We start from the raw sequence: 16,636 nt of genomic DNA, 5'->3' as shown, positions 1-16,636 counted from the left end.
TGTTAGAGAGCTCCATGTAAGAAAGTCAATAGATTTCTATTGTTTAAATTCATCGATATGCAAAATTCCGTCAAGAAAACACAAAAAAAATCTTGAAAAGTTTCGATATCCAATTTCATAGCTTTATCACCAACTTCACTGAAGATTTTGCAACATATTTTTTCATATAAAAATTGCTCAGGCATTAAAGGCTTTGGAAGGTAATAAACTACTGCTAAAAATATCACACAGTATCAGTATTTGCATTTGGGAAGTCAATACTATGCTCAGGGAAGAAATCTCTTAAAATCATTATACTGAGCATCGCAGCCTAAGCCCAAGTTTAAATTTATTGAGTGGTATTTTCAGATACTGTGATGCTTGAATAAATAAATAAATAAACCAACTAAACCCAGTAAATTCCACAAAAACAGGATAACAAACCTCCCTCTCTCAAACCACGGAAAACATAAGAAGTGACACAGAAAGTTTAACCTTTCTTTCTGGCACATGAAAATATCAGTCAGGACTCAAAAGCATATTATTATGAAAAACCCCTTCTATTGCTACTGGAAGCTCCAACCCCAAAGTGACATTTTTCTGTGCTCATGCTCCTTCTGGGACTATCTGCTAAAGATGTGTTGACTGGTTATGGTAATAGCATCCACACCTTTTCTGATATTTAATGAAGAAAAAAAAAAAAAAAAAAAGAGAATTATTCAAAAAATAAACGATTTTATATACGGTTTGATGAAACTGTAAATTCACCTTTCTGTGCTGTACTCAAGGTTATTCTATATCATGCATGGCATGACACAACATCCAGTAAATTTCTGTTCTTTCTAAGTACAGCACAGAGTTATTGTTTTTATTGTTTAGCTTTAAGATCTTTATTATTTTCAATTTAAAATATTTATTGCTGCATCAGGCCAAGTAATTGAGACCAAATGCAAGATGACATCAGGTTGTCCGTGTGCATTATAAGCCCTCCTCTTTACTCTCCAGCCCCCAAACTCCACAAGATAAGCACTCCTTCAATATGTTTTTCTCCTATGTAGTGGAGTTTATAGCTAAACTCCTACAGAGCTGATCATGTCCAGGCAGGAGCATTCGTTTTATTTTACACTACACAACCGTCTCTGACGAGTTTTTAGGCGTATGCAAACGATGAAACTGAAAGGGAAGGGCCACCTGATCCGCTGATCCACTGCATCAAGAGAATTTCCTACAAAACTACACCATGAACAGAAGCAGTGGCTGCATAAAAGATAATGGTTACTGCTGTGGCATGTAAATAAGACTGGATCATCTCAAAAGAAAAAGGAAAGGCAAAACAATAATTGCCAAGACCGTGTATAACAGGCACTCTACAGAACAGACACCATGAAGAGCCTGTGCCTGCTGGAAGACTTCCAGTAGCCCACTTTCAGGCCTATTTCCACTCACGATGTCATCAGGCAAAGCGATGCTCCACTGAAATGTAATCTTTTTAAAATTGGCTACCGAAGCCTAGACTGCAGGTGTAATTTTAGTCCATCACTTCTCCAAAGGGCCTGGGGATGGCTCCTAAAGGCTCGGGAGAGCTGAAGGCAGCCTCTGTACCTGGTTACGGATGGCCTCTCACTCGATGACTCTGCACTGCCCATTGCTTTGCAAACACGAATGTGCATTTCCCTCACATTACAACACTATCCACGTATTTGCAATCTAGCCCCTTTCACATAAACCACCAGTAAATGTCCAACCTCTGCTTCCTTCTAACTATGTGGACCCTATAACCATCTAATAGCTTTGATCAGTGCTGTTTATGCGCCCTTTTGAGGTGTAATTTAAGTTACTAGACATGGCTGCAACAGCCAAACGACGAATTTCATACCTGAAGAAATCCTTATGGCACCCTTGCATATGAAAAAAGGGAAGTGGAGCACCCGTTAAGCTTTCCGATGCATTTTAATATCCCTTTTAGCTACAGCAGGAGCTATACCCATCCATGGATGAGTTTCTCTGCCATTTCCTTCGTGCTGGATGGCGACCCTCTCCTCTCCATCAGCTAGACGTGAGGAACATCGCTTGCAAACCCCAACTCCCTCTTGTGCCAACATCTTGCCAAAGGATCACAACCCTTCTTCTATGACTGTCCCCATAAGCCAGGAAAGATGGCAAGTCACTGGTGAGAGAGCTAATTACATCCGAGTGTCTTCCTAGTAAGCACAGAGAGATTGGAAAGGACACATGAAAGTTTAATGTCTCCTAGTTCAACACACGACGTCTACCGAACGCGTGAAAATGAAAATATGAAAGGTTGCTGAAAACCCTGAATGCTTGCTGGAGAAAAACAAATATGGAAATATAAACAAGGTTAGAATTGCAAATGAAGCACGAATGTGAGGAAATTCTGTAGCACAATTAAATGGTAGTTTAAAACAGAAAAAAAAATTAAAAATTACAATAACAACTACAGAAACCTGTCTAATACTGTAACATCAGCTTAAGCTGAGCCCCAAAATGATTCCTACCTGAATGTTTAGGGTCCTTGACAAGTTAATCAACATTATTTTTCATTTCCCTGCATAAAACCATGCACCGTTCCCATCTTCTTAGTATTACCTTGATAACAAAAACCCTTTCTTTCTTTAATATCATATTGTCCCCTTACGCCTCTGTTGCACTCCACACACACCTCTCCCCTCCAAAATTCATCCTCAGATCCCCAGGAAAATCTGTTTAATATTACAAAAAGTATACTACCAGTCTTCTGCTTGCTTTTCATAATTGTCTTTGCACTTTGAGGTATCATTTGCAGCCAGCATGCTCTTAATTACAACACTAATAAAAATTTGTAATTATTTATAGGCAATATTTGTATTGTAGGTATTTTAATATGGCCTATTAACTATTTAGCATTAGCTAACAACAGTATTAAATTTTAATCTTTAGTTGATTTTTAGTCTTTAGTTGGATTCAGAGACCGTTGTTGTCTTCTGCCACTCCAAGCAATACAAAGAAGAAAAAAAAAGAAAAAAAAAAAAAAACTAATTGTCTAAAAAAAATCAATTTCAATTTTAACTTTAGGAGCAATTGCAAACCTACATTTATACAACAAGTACTGCAAGGGCAACATAGGGGCCTGCCATTGCCTCATGCAATTATTAGCTATTTATTCATTGAAATAGTGTCAAGGCTTATACTGAAAACCCTTTCGCATCCTTCCTTACTAGCAAAGAGTAGAAACAAACACTGGAAATGAAGTATTCGAGAAGAAGGAAAAAAGAAAAAAACAATAACAGCAACAAAATCAACCACAGAAGCTGATTCTTCTTCAGAAACAATGCATTATTATTCAGACAACACGTTGTATATAAAATGACAGTGTAATTCTGAAATGTAAACTTATTTCTAGTTCCTCTAAAATACAATTCCGAACGAAAAGTTGAAGATGCTCGCGAATGCTCAAAAAGTACTTATTTTCTTAAATTATCTTTATAATAAAATCACAAACGTTTCAGAGGGCCCTTTATTAGACATGGATAGGGAAATTTTAATATAAAATAATCCCCTCAAGTAATAGTAACGCTGAAGATTTTCAGAACGAGGAGAATTCCTCGCAGTGGAGACAACACGTGCCAATGCTTTTTTCCAATGGGGTAAAACATAAGGTTTTAAATAGCCTTGTCCATGTTCTTCCAGGGAAATCTCTAAGTTGGAGAGTGGAAGATCTTTATGTATAGTGAGAAAATCAAAGAGAACTCAAAACTAGTTAAGGGAGGTTTATCACTTCCCCATTACAATGAATCAGAGATCAAGTTAAAGAAGCATAAGTTAAAGAACACTTTTTTTTTTTTTTTTGCTACTTTTTTTCCTTATATGGTTTAAGCTGCTAAAAGAAAAGAAAAAACAAACAAACAAAAAAAGATCCAAGAAGGTTAAAATGAGCTTCTCACTAGGTTTTGGCTTTCACAACATTTTCATAGAATTTAATCTAGTGAAAATGCCTGAAACCCCTCATAGGCCAGTTTGCAGGGATGTAAAAATGAAGTTTTCTCTTTGCTTACACGTACTGTGTATACATGTACATTAAGTAAATAAAAAATCATTGGTTCATGTTTCTAGAGCTGATGAATAAAGCTGCCACCACTTCAGGACTCACAAGATAAAAATTTATCTTTTTTTAGCTGAATTTAGCTTTTCAGTGACTCCTGCCAAGACTGGCTGCCACATAAAGCCCCATTATAGTTTCCCACTAACTATAAAACACAACAGGTCTGCAAACAACTCTGGTCACTGAAGTAAAAGACCTTTTTTTTTTTTTTCTTATTGAAAAGATGCCACTTTTCCATGGCGGAGGAGTCCCAATCTTTTGTCGGCAGGGCTCTCGGGGGGAAGCAGCCTGGGTGCTGTGTGTGGGAGAGGCCACAGAGGAGCTTATTTCCTAAGATACGTTTTTAGTGGGCTAAAGCTATCGAAATTGTTAAAAAATAGACTTTGGTGATGTGAAATAAATGTAACTTGGTTATGTTCTTCAGTTTGTTGCTTCGTGTTTTACCAAGAAGGCCAGTTTGGAAGCCACAGAGAAAAGAAAAATACTCTAAACCACCCTAATGATGTATTTGTTTGGGAAGGGGTTATTCTGGAAGGTGTTTTATTTTAAAAGGCTGGTTCAAAGCAACACGTTTGTGTTCAGAGACAGCCCAGGTGGGCAGTTCTCCTTGCAGAGAAGCTTGGACAGGAGCTACCCCTGCAGCCTCCTGTCTCACAGGGCCCCAGTGAGGACGAAACTCAGGCAGCACAAAAAATAACGAAACAACAAACCACCTGTGAATGCAGAGAGACCTCCTTGGCAAGAACAGCAAAAAGGATCCTCGCAGATCTAAACCTGAACCCGAGACCACGATAATTTAACTGGAATTCATTTTGCGAGAGGCGTATTTATGAGGCCCCTTGATGATATGCACACTGAGAATACACACAAAACCTTCGTAGCTTCAAAGGGCCCGGCGCTAACTCTGGTAGAAGGCGAGCACAAAATTAATGAGATATTTTAACAACACCATTTATCATTTTTTTTTCTAAGGCTCTTTTTCAAAGAAGTCCATTTTAACCAAAAATGTTTCATTTTAAAAAGCTCTAAAGAGTCTCTGTTAAATAGTATGCCCTTCAATTGAAAGCACAGTGCTTAAGACTTCTGAAGGTCAGTCCATTTATTTTTGGTTTCCTAAATGCGATTGCCTTTCCCCACGCTATGTAACGAATTACTTCACTGAAAATCCAGAGAACTGCCCTCAAATCTGTTTCAGGTATTTCGCCTTATGCTGTTATTAATGCTAGGACAACACACAAAAACAATATTTATGGGTATGGCTAGCATTCAAGTAGGGGAAAGAAAGGAAAAGACAAAAAAAATCTGTTTATATGGAATTCAGCACACACGCCACAGGACAGGTCGCTTGCCACTTTTGGTCTTTCATGCCAACAGCATCAGGAGCAGGCTCACACACACCAACAGAAGGAGCAGTGATCTCTGGACAGATTTAATGGGGCAGTAAAAAGGTTCCTGACACCAATACAAACCTCAAACAAGCTGTCTTCCTCACACCAGTGAGAGCCTTTCATCTTGTTTACTTTAGATTTCCCAACGCAGAATGATGTTAGGAAGCTAATTTAACTATAATTATTATTATCGCCATTTGAAGTACTCTCCAAGTGAAAGACGTATGTGTTCTAGCACTCGGTGTTAGATAAATGGCAGGGGAAAAAAAAAAAAAAAACACTGAACTTTCTTGGAAGCAAACTCAAGTCACCAAAAAGCTAAAATAAAACAGAGCTGGAGAACACAGCCCAGATGCAGACACGTGCACAAACAGCACAGGATCCTGTCCTCTCCGTGCTTCATCCTCAGCATCCTTCATGCTGTGCTCTGGCTGCTCCTGGGTTATGGCTTTAATGACTTTATGCTGTCACGAGGAAAAAAACAAGAATTTCCAGACTCTTTTTGCACTGTAAGCTTATGGATCCCACACCACGACATTTTACTGATGGCTAAACACTTCTGTAAGCCTCAATGGTAGCTAAAGCAATCAGAATCAATTTTAGTTATCCAACACGATCGATGCTGAGAGCCATGGAAATAAACTACAATTAGGTTGACCAGATAAAGAAGTTGTGCAAATAAGATAAGATAATTTAAGTTGAAACAGGCATCCTATATTAAAAATTATTACACCACAGAAACATCAGTAATTGAGACAGCCCTACAGGTAGTAGGGATATTGTCCCTGAAGCAAGCAAATCATGCCTCAGTAAGGTATCACTATGACTGATCATGGGAATGCTATGGGAAGATGTCCTATTACCTTCTCAGTGAACCCCCTCTTCATACAAGACAGGTGACCTTGCTTCATCAACAGACTTCTAAAAGAAACAGCTGTTTTTAAGACAAATTATTTCAGTTTTGATGCTTCTCATTTGACTGTTGTGATATAAAATATTTAAGAACTGGTTTATTTAGGGGCTTGGAAAGCTTGAGAGAAAGATCAGAAATATATGCAATCAAAATTTAATTGGTAGGAATACGCAGATTAGATAACCTTGGGTTAGAAAAGGAACTTGCAAGAAGAGGTCCCTGGCGAAGCTTTTGAGTTTCTGAACCAGTTTCTGCCTTTGGTTCATATCCACATAAATCATCACGTCATGCCAGTGGGGCTGTCCTGATAGGAAATATTCAGGACAGAACAAACAGCAAGTATGGAGAGGAGGCTTTAAGGCGAGGAGGCTTCACGTGGAAGGCAGTCTCTTCTGTTGAACTTTGTTCTCATCTTTCGGTTCAGCAGAAGGTGATGTAGTCCTTGCAGACAGGAATTAGGACAACTCTCATCAGTGTTAAAAGAAAGGCAGGGCTCTTTTTTACATTTGTATGGTGGGAAAATGAAAATTTCATTACAGTCAACTCTCATTCCCTCCTCCACAAGAGTAGGAAAACTGTTTTGATAGAGAAAGATAGCTCTGCTGAAGTGGTCTGCTCCTTTATTACTGCTCTTCTAACTAAGTTTAACTTTCTGTGATATTTCATTGTATAGTAGCAAAATTGGTATTATTCATACAAATCCACATGCCATTATGGTGAATAAGAGAAATACAATTTCAGGAGAGTTTGCATTTTAATTCAGACTTTCTGTGCCAATATCGACAGACAAGAGGAGCTGAAAAGATGAATATCTAGTAGTAGCAAATGGGGTTTCATGGAAGTGAAATTGCTCTTCTCTGCCTACAGGAGTCTCTCATCTTACCTCCCTCTTCACTCGTAATTTGGCTCTCAAATCACACCTGCACCTCTCCAGGACAGATGCAAAGACAGGGGCTGGAGGAGCCTGGTTCCTGCTAATCCATCTTGCAACTGCCACTCGAAAGCTAGAGTATGATTCACCAAAGGAATGAGAAGAAGCACGATTTCCATTACAGAGCCTCAAAAGCAGAGCACAGAGAGCAGAAGCGACTTACTCAGGGTCTGAGCAGGGCCCTGGTGGAGCTGTGAGCAAAGAGCTGCCGCCCACCGAGCTGCCACCGCCGCACGCCCCAGACACACTGGGCCAGCTTCCCCCTGGCAGGAATCCTCTCCTGGACACTTTGTCATTCATATACGTAGGTTGTCTCTCATGCGGGCAATCTTACTTCATCTATAATTTGTTCAGCTTGTTATATTTTGCAAAACGTGTGCCAAGTTTGCCACCAGCAGAAGAAAAATTCAGAAGTAATTCCTTTTAGACAATGAAAAGCAAGAAGTTCAGATATAAATATTTTCCTACAGGCAGTGCTGGAGGCTGTCTACAGGTATTTACAGAAGCAGCCGTATCTATATTTCATAAGAATTCACTATCAAATAACAGAGAACAATTTAGCACTTTGCATTTAAGTAAGACGGGAATCCAAGGAACAACAGCAGATCAAGGAGGACTGGAGTTAAAGCACCAAAGGCCTTGTGCAGAACCTGAGGATGGTAATATGAGGTCGCAGCTCCAAGAAAGATGCAATTCTTCTCCATAACATTATTAAATTTGAATGTTATTTCTTACTAATCTCAGAGTAAAACAGAATACTTTGGGGGGATTTTTAAGACCACCTTGCTAAAGAATGTACAGTATCAAGAAGTATAGCAAGTATCAATCTCTAATATACAGTCTAAGCAGAAACAGCTGAACATTAATATTGTGGAAAACTAAATTCACTTCTTTTTTTTTTTATTTTTTTTATTACTGTTTCAAATGATGACCACAAAGTTCAATATAATACATCCCAGCAGGACACAACTGATGAACAGCTATACATTTCCTCCTGCAGAAAATAATGCAGCAAAAGTCCAACATCAGTAGGGCTACAGGGCTCTATCAGCTTGGGTATGGACAAATTGAGCCTTTTTTTCTGAGCTGGGGTCAATCACTACCTTCAGGAGCACAAAAGCAGGCATTAAACTGCCCGTGGAAACACAGAACATGTGCAAGACATGGGGCACGTGTGGGATCACAACGCCCGAGCTGAGCAATCCCCTACAGACCTGCCCCACTGCCAGGTCTGCACCAAGGCACCTCCGTCTCCCACCAGAGCACAAGGCAGTGTGGAAAATAAGACAGCATGCAGCAGGCATCATTAAGAAAATAGCACTTGTTTGGTTACGGGCACTGGGGGTAATGGAAGGCGATTTCTGCTTTCCAATCTTCTTTACAATTCTCAGGGTAAACAGTAAATGGGAGCAGGGCTAACTAGTGGATATGAAGGATGAATTCAAAAGGCGTTAAATTGAGATATATTTCATGTATTCTTAATACTTTTTTAAAGAAGAGTATGACAACTGAAGAACTAATCAGCTGGAATAATCAAAATTTAAAAAGCCATTTTTTAAGAAAGCCAAATCACAGAACTGAAGCACGTAACTGGCCAGCCTAGTGCATATATCTTTTAGACATAATGAAACCAGGTTACGGCTTCTGCAGGCACACAGATTTGTAGTTATTTTAAATTCATTCCCTTCCCTTCCTTTCCATTATTGCTTCTCTTCCATTTTCCCTTCCCTTCTCTCTTCTCTTCCAAACCAGGACATCTCATTTTTCTTTTCTCTCCCATGGAAAAGCCAGGACAGGGGGCACAATTTCCAAACCCGTGAAGGACAGAGCTCGTGCACCCCATCAGGCAGAGGCAGCCAGGCAATGAGTAGTGCTGCCCCCAGAAGAGGAGTTACTCGCTTATGAAGCTCTCCTGGTTCCAGATGAAGCTAATTCAGGTTTCTCAGTGCTTGCAAGCCTACCAAAACCAACCTAAAAACTTCAATGAGAATGCCTTCTGTTCTGAATAACTCAGTATGATTCAAGTGTAAAACATGTTTTGATAATTTTCCTTATGATATCCAACACGCTCAATATACTCAAGTAATAATAAAGCCTTTTTAAGTGCTGGTTTTCCACCACCAAAATAAATTTCAATTTATAATTGAATTTCATTTTCCTTCCAACATCATCTTGGCATAAATCATAAGGGAAAAAAGTAAATCCCTTCACAAATAAGAAGTCATTTATCATTTTCTAACACGGTAACACTTAAGCACTAAGAATAGGATTAGATGTATATTCGACTATGTAATTGCTTTAATACACACGCAGTGTGTGCATGTGGCTAACAACAGCAACTTAAGTCTAGAGATCTTTTTTAATTACTTATCCACACCTAAATGAGAACTAATCTCTCTTTGAAAAAGCAATTTAAATTAAATCCGAAACAAGATTAAAATCAGTGACTTAAAACATTCCAAAGCAAAAGCAACTTCTTGTGCCCGAGGCAGCAGAGCCGAAGCCCCCGGCACAGGAGCTCAGGAGGGGACAGGGACGGACATGTCCTCTGAGAGGCTTGCTCTGCCACAGGCCGTGTCCCTTCTCCTCCGTACACAGCTCGGGATGGCACCTCAGGGTGCACATGCTTGTTCTGTACTTAAAAAAAATAATAATTCTGCTCAGGGAGAGGCGCTGCTGAAGTGATCGGTCGGGCAGCAGCGCCTCAGGCCCCTCACAAGGCATCATGGCCTGCAGGTGGGAAGGGCTCGTGGCACACAGGAGGCTGAGCAACCAGAGTCGGCAGGAGCTGGCCCCGGCAGAGCAAGGCTTTCTCCCGTTTTCCTCCCAAAATGCCAGCTGAGCATAGCATTACAACTAAGCAGGACCCGTTCTACATTTTGTGAGGCCCAGCTCCCCGCCCAGGCTCATGCCCCATCCCAGCCCTGGAGGCTGAGGGCCACTTGGCCAACACGAAGTACGTTCAAACCCACAAGAAACAGTCTTCATAGATCAGAATATAAAAAAAATATCAAGAAAGAATAAATAAAAACAAAACCAGTTCAGGTGCTAAAGTGAAAGATACATGGAATGAGTTTAGAAATGCTTTCTCCCCTGTCATCTTTGGTGACTATTCAGTCATTTCATTAAAATTTCCTAATATTTACTCACTTTATACTTCCTCTTATGGCTATAACATGACAACTAAGATGAGGGCAGAAATGAATAGGTATTTTTTTTAAATCACACAATGCGAGCTGTCACAGCTCGATGAAACCAGTGGTGTTACATCAATCTGTGCCATCTGAGCACTCGGCTTGCTTTTTCCCAGGACACAAAGAGCAAAAGATATGGTAACCAGGCCAAAGATGGGCTGCAAGTTTCTATTTTTAGATTTGTGTCCAAGTCCAGCTCATTTTTTCTTCTTCGTATACACTCATGAGACGCTATTGAAAACGGTGGGTCTGATTCTCAGCGCTGTATGCTTCCCTACTCCCCGCTGCCGGTGGAGCTGCTCCGTGTGAACAGTTCTGTCTCCCCAATACAAGCACTAACAAAATTTTTAGCCATTAAACCTGCAGAAGAGAAGCTAGAAGTCAGCACTGATGACTCGTACTAAGGCTACGAGTATGTAGCCTTACATACTCGTATGTAAGCTCAGATGTTCGACAAAGTGGGAAAAACAACAATGAAATGTGTGGATAAAAGCATCAAGTTTGTAAATGTTTAAGTGGAAAGTTTGAGGACTATCTCCTTAAAATGTACAAAAGCTAGCAAAATGGAGACAACGGAAAACATCATTTAAAGTAAGAGGTTCTAAATGGAAGAGTTTCTCTACTGAGACAGAAAATATATTAAAAGTCTGAAGATGCATTCAGCTCATGCACATGTATACAGCTGTCAGGTTCCCAAGTCCATTCAAAGACAAAAATTAGCTTTTGTTTGGAACATTTTTCTCAACACTGAATGTTAAGAAGTCACTTCGTATTACCATACAAGTCTCAAGAGATGCATAAAAAGTTAGACACAAATCATACTCTTCCTGCCTTTATATGCTCAGATCTGTGCAAAACATTGTGTAGCCTCCACTACTTTAAGATAGTACAAGCTTATTTTTTCTTCAGATTTTTAAAAAATAATTCTCAAAGAGTGCATTGCAAACAGGATCAGCTAAATTGTCCCACTCAGCATGTACATGTCAAAAAAGGCTTATCTATTGAAAACTCTCCCTTCTCAAATCACAAACTTGCCGACTGCAGTCCTACCAAACCCTGGATTACTTTGGAAGGCCTGAATCATGTTAGCATTTGGATAACAATAATATTTTTAAAGCAGATTAACTAATCTTTTTGCAAGGAACAGTCCTGAAAAAAGAGCCAGATAGGAGAGTGGGAGAGGAAGGACGGCTGCACTGGGGCAGTGCTGTCAGCTTCTTGGAGAGATGTTCGCTCCCATATTTGAATTCCATGGTTTATGCAAACTAACCACAAATAATTATAGGGAAATAGGGTTATTTTTTATTATTTTCCTGAGAAAATGTATCTTTGATACAGGTATAAGCACCTTTACCACATCTTTTCCAATACTTAAAGATAACAAAAGTTTAACTGAAATATCACAGAACACAAATATGCCAATATATGTCTATATTTGATAAAATACTACTTAAATATGAAGAAACATGAAGAATAGGAGATAAATACAGAGTACCACAGCCTAAGAAGAAGAGAAAATACCTGAGATCCCCAAATATCCCATTTAATTCCAGGGCCTGTCTTTAGGTGTCAGAACAAAAGTGTAAATATAATTCCTACTTGAAAGTAATAATAACATTACTTTGACAGTTCTTTTCTTGAGAAAGCATCCAGGCATTTAATACCATTGGAACTATTTCCTTTTGGGGCAGAATATTTTAAACCACAGCAGAAAAATAAAGCAACCTTGATTTATGGCGGAGCTTGCAACACTCACATCCACTTTTGCCATTTGACAGTCATAAGCCTAGAAAACAGCAAGTAAATTTTATTGGTATGGCTGAATGCTGCTCATTATCGGTGGAGGAAGTAAAGTTAAGGATACATATTTTTTAACAGCTTTAAAAATACCTTAGAAAAACTATTTAAGGTAAGACAAAATCGCTTTCAGGGCTAAGGAAGTAAACCTGAATAAAATTAGTTTATTCCTATAGGGAATATGAGGTATGCGGACATTTTCTGCATTAAAAAAAAGTACAAACATTACCCAAAGTCATTAGCCAGAAGGCAGGAATTAATATGTTTATGATTCAAGCCAAGTGATAAATATGCATAAATAAAAGGAAAACACTCATTGCATCCCTGTGAATTATTAAAACATTTTTTTGTTCCCTATTAAACGGAAAAATTAACGTGCAAGTTTTCAGTTTTTTCCAATTACTGGCCAGGCATTTTCACCTTGTGCATTTTGCTAGCAACACCTACAATTAAAAAGTTTTTCCTTCTTTTCAAACAGATCTTTCAAGTTCAACTCCATTTAATTACAATATTGTGACAAAGATCATGCGGGTAAGTTCTCCACAAAATGAGCTCCTATGAGACACAGAGGAAAGGGTCAAGTTCCTCTGCCAACTGTTTCCTTAGGAAAAAAGGGAAAAAGCAGAGCTGTGACAAAGCAGAAAAGCAGCCCCTGAGAAGCCCTAACCCTGCAGGGGGGTTCCCTAAGGAGCCTCAGCAACCTGCACACCACCAGCCATAGCCCCCAGACACGGGGCTATGTCATCTTCTAGCTGATGTGAACTAACAAAATTACACGTCGAAGCAAACCTCGTTAGCTCATCTTCCTACGAACTTAGCTCACACACAAAGCTCTGGTGGTGTTCATTATACAGCGAAGATTGCATTGCAAGGTATCATCATCTCACGGAGGGTAACATGATTTCAATGAACAAATACGGCCCCTGCAGCTCGAGGGAGACAGAGCAACAGCTCGCTGCAGGTACAGGAAAGGGCAAGAGAAACGACAAGTGGATGGAGAAGCTGCCTCTGGGGAAGGGACCACGAGGTCCAAGAGCCTTTCACGAAGGCGGAGGGGGGATTCGTACAGCCAGAGGTGTTCAAAATCACAGAGGTGGGGGATAAAATGAGTGCACAGCTGCTACTCGCAGCTTCCACAGCATTAGAACCAGCAGACAGCTGTTGAAGTTAATGGGAAATGAATTTGAGGCAAATATGAGAAAGTACTTTTTAATTTATGCACTTATTTTCTAAGCACAGGGAGCGGTGGAAGTTGCAGAGGCAAGCAGCAAAAGCAAGTTCAGAAGGGGACTGCACAAATCCTGGGACGAGATGGCCTGGAGGATGGACGGACATCTGGGGACAACGTGCAACCAACAACGAAGTAGAATAACTCTAAACGTGGACATCACTTGTTAGAACAGATATTTAGAAAAATAATAAAAAAATCACCAGTTTTACAAAAATCACACTCAACACTAAATCTCTTCCCGTGTTTTCAGACATCTCCGAGTTATAACCACTAGGGACTTCCCGAAGAAGCCACGAGGGGGTCCTGCTCACCCCCACCCCTTCTCCAAGCCCACCCTCCACAACACGCAGCAGGACCCACGCAACCCGCACGCCTCCTGCCAGCCTCCAGCCTCCAGCCCAGCCTCTGCCGGGAGGGCAGCGCCTCGCAGAGCAGGCTGAGGTGCTGAACACAATGCCAAAAGCCGATCCCTTTAGTTGCACAAGCTTAACAGAAAAGGAGATTTTCCAAACGTAAGGAGAACATTTCAACGGAGACCTTGAGATTTCCAGTGACCTTGTTTCCGCTGAGTTCTGTAAAGAACGGGGAAAGAGGAGTAATTGCCCTTACATTAACACTGATATTCTTTCGTGTTGGAGTTCTCTAAAAGAAAATGAAAAATCCTCTGGCTGTTGGCTGCAGTCCAGTGGCTTCAGCAGCAACATTTGCCCACCGTGGTGGCTGAGCTTCGCCAGCACCACTCTCCACGCAACCTGTGCTCACTGCACTGTAGCTCTTCAGGAGGATTCCCTTTCATGATAATTAATTCATCTCCCAACCTCAGCTGCTCGTGCTGAAACACAAACACCGTGCTCCTCGGGCACGCGGAACCTCAGAGACTCCAAACCAAACCATGCCAGATGGCTGCGGAAAAGCAGCACATCTCAACTTCCCGGAGAGAAAGCCTGAAAAGATGAACTCTGCGCAGCTCTGCCCACAACTCCAGCCTGGCCCCAGCTGCTGGGCTTCTCCTGCTGCCCCTCGCACATTTGTTTCACCCCCTTCTCTGTGGGTTTCACCACAACACCGCCTGGCACCCTCCGATTTAAAGCATGTCCTAATTACGTTCCTCTACGGCTCTGAGTATCAATATTCACAGCGCTGAACTTGCTCAAAAATTTAAGGAAATCAAAATGTGGTGCTACTTGTAATGGTTTGTATACAAGTATCCTGGAGATCACTTTTTACAAAGGACAGAGCCATCTTTATTGTACTGCCTTACCAGGAGCCACATAGCTGGGATTAACGAGGACTTCACTTGGCCTCTGCTGTCAATCAGAAATTTACTTAATGTCATTATTAGGCTTCCCACATTTATAATCAGACTGCTGCATAACACAGCTTAGTCGAATATTTTGTGCTTGTAGGATTTCAGGACTTTTAAAAATAACTTCTTATATTCCTTCTTATATTCCTTTCTTAAGGTAAAACTTAGTCACATACATTTTAATACATAAAAGAATTAAGTCTTTGCAAGCCAACCATGAATTTAGCATATCCTTATTTGCTAACGCTTACATTCCTAGGTTATTTTATTGAAAAAAATATATTCAGCTGGAGCACTGGCACTATTCAAAGCTTAACGTATGATTTTTCTGTGTAAATATTTTACTTTAGTACCAGCAACAAAATACATGTAGGTATGAGCATTTTGCTCAAAGTTCCTAAATTCCTTCAAGTCTTCCAACGCGACGTGCTCCTATTGGGTACTGTACTAACAAAGTGACATTTCCAATAATTTTTGGATGGAAAAAAGGGTTTTGGTTTTTAAAGAAACATTGTGTGCTCCTATGGTAGTTTGCATGGCACGCTATCACAGGAACGTTTAAGCTATTGTTTGTAAGAAATATATAGTGGATAAAAAATGCATGTTTAAAAAAATCCCGAACAGCTCTCTGTTCTTTAACTAGTCCTTCTGTAGTAAGAAATGGTGCTAGAAAGGCCACAGTGACCAAGACCCTACAGAAGTTTTGCCTTCCCACAGCAGGGAATGGGCTGTGAAATTCTTTATTTTTCAATTTGTATCACATTCGTTCCTAAATTTGTGGTGGTCATTGCAATTCACCGCTAGACCTGAGTTTCCCATTCCTTTTTCTCAAGATGCCCCTCATTAAATTACAGCGTCACAGCTCCTTACTGTGAGTATGTGCCTAAAGGCTTGGGGTGCCCATGATAAAGCAACCTGCCTCTTCGTATCTGTTTCCAAAAACTGGCCTCACTCCTCTGCCATGTCTCAAAATAATTGAGGTTTTGGTGCCTGCGTAGGGATTTTGGAAGCTGCATTGAAGAGTTCATTTCCGACCAGTATGGCCCAAATATTTAATTTTGTTTTAGACTCACGGAACCGCCAGAAATGCTGTGTTCAATTTACTTTCAACTATTTGCACTCTTCACTTTTACTTCTCCTACCTAATTTTGTATGATTTTCATTTTTCATGCATTTTATTGTAGCTTGTTTTTTCTGCTAAGTAGTATGCATTAGCACCGAACTGCTATGTGGGCTTCTACCTTTAAAGGAATATGTAAAAGCACGTAAAAGCCTGTATTTTTATGCTTTATTGCAATATTGAACTATTGCAAATTTGAATCAAGAAAACCTTACTGAAGGCTTGGGATTTTACAGTACCTTATAACATTTAATAGTTCTCCAGCTTGACAGAAAAGTTACATCAAATCCTCCTTCTAATGAAATCAGTGTTGTATAAATAATATATTGCTCCACCAAAGAGCAAATATGAAGCAGATGAAAGTATTCCCATTATTTGTTACATTTGCCTTTCTTTTGTCAGTACCTTGAATTCTAAGGCAGAACTCAAGCTCGTTCCAGATTTCATTAGGTGCTTAAATCTGAAACCATTTGTTTGAAAGCAATCAAAAGTACGATCGGATTTTTTATTTTTTATTTTTAATCAGGGTATTTCTCCCTTTGCCGCAAAGCAACTGGAGATACATCCCTGCGATCTGCAAAGATAATAAAATAAACAAGGCAAAACAAAATATTAGCCAACTTGGCATCTACTCCTTTAGACAATTTCCCCCACACTTAGAGTTTCTCAAGACATCTT

General features: G+C 40.0%; 1 protein-coding gene across 2 annotated transcripts in view; it reads right to left on the bottom strand.

The window, feature by feature from the left end:
* The window catches only part of DOCK1 (dedicator of cytokinesis 1), a 257,844-nt gene that overhangs the window by 123,280 nt on the left and 117,928 nt on the right, over positions 1 to 16,636 (bottom strand). The gene's annotated exons all lie outside the window — the stretch shown is intronic.

Source organism: Aythya fuligula, chromosome 7 (genome assembly GCF_009819795.1).
Source record: "Aythya fuligula isolate bAytFul2 chromosome 7, bAytFul2.pri, whole genome shotgun sequence".
Lineage (NCBI taxonomy): Eukaryota > Metazoa > Chordata > Aves > Anseriformes > Anatidae > Aythya > Aythya fuligula.
The sequence above is the reverse complement of the archived record's forward strand: the minus strand, read 5'-3'. Positions and strand labels throughout refer to the sequence as shown.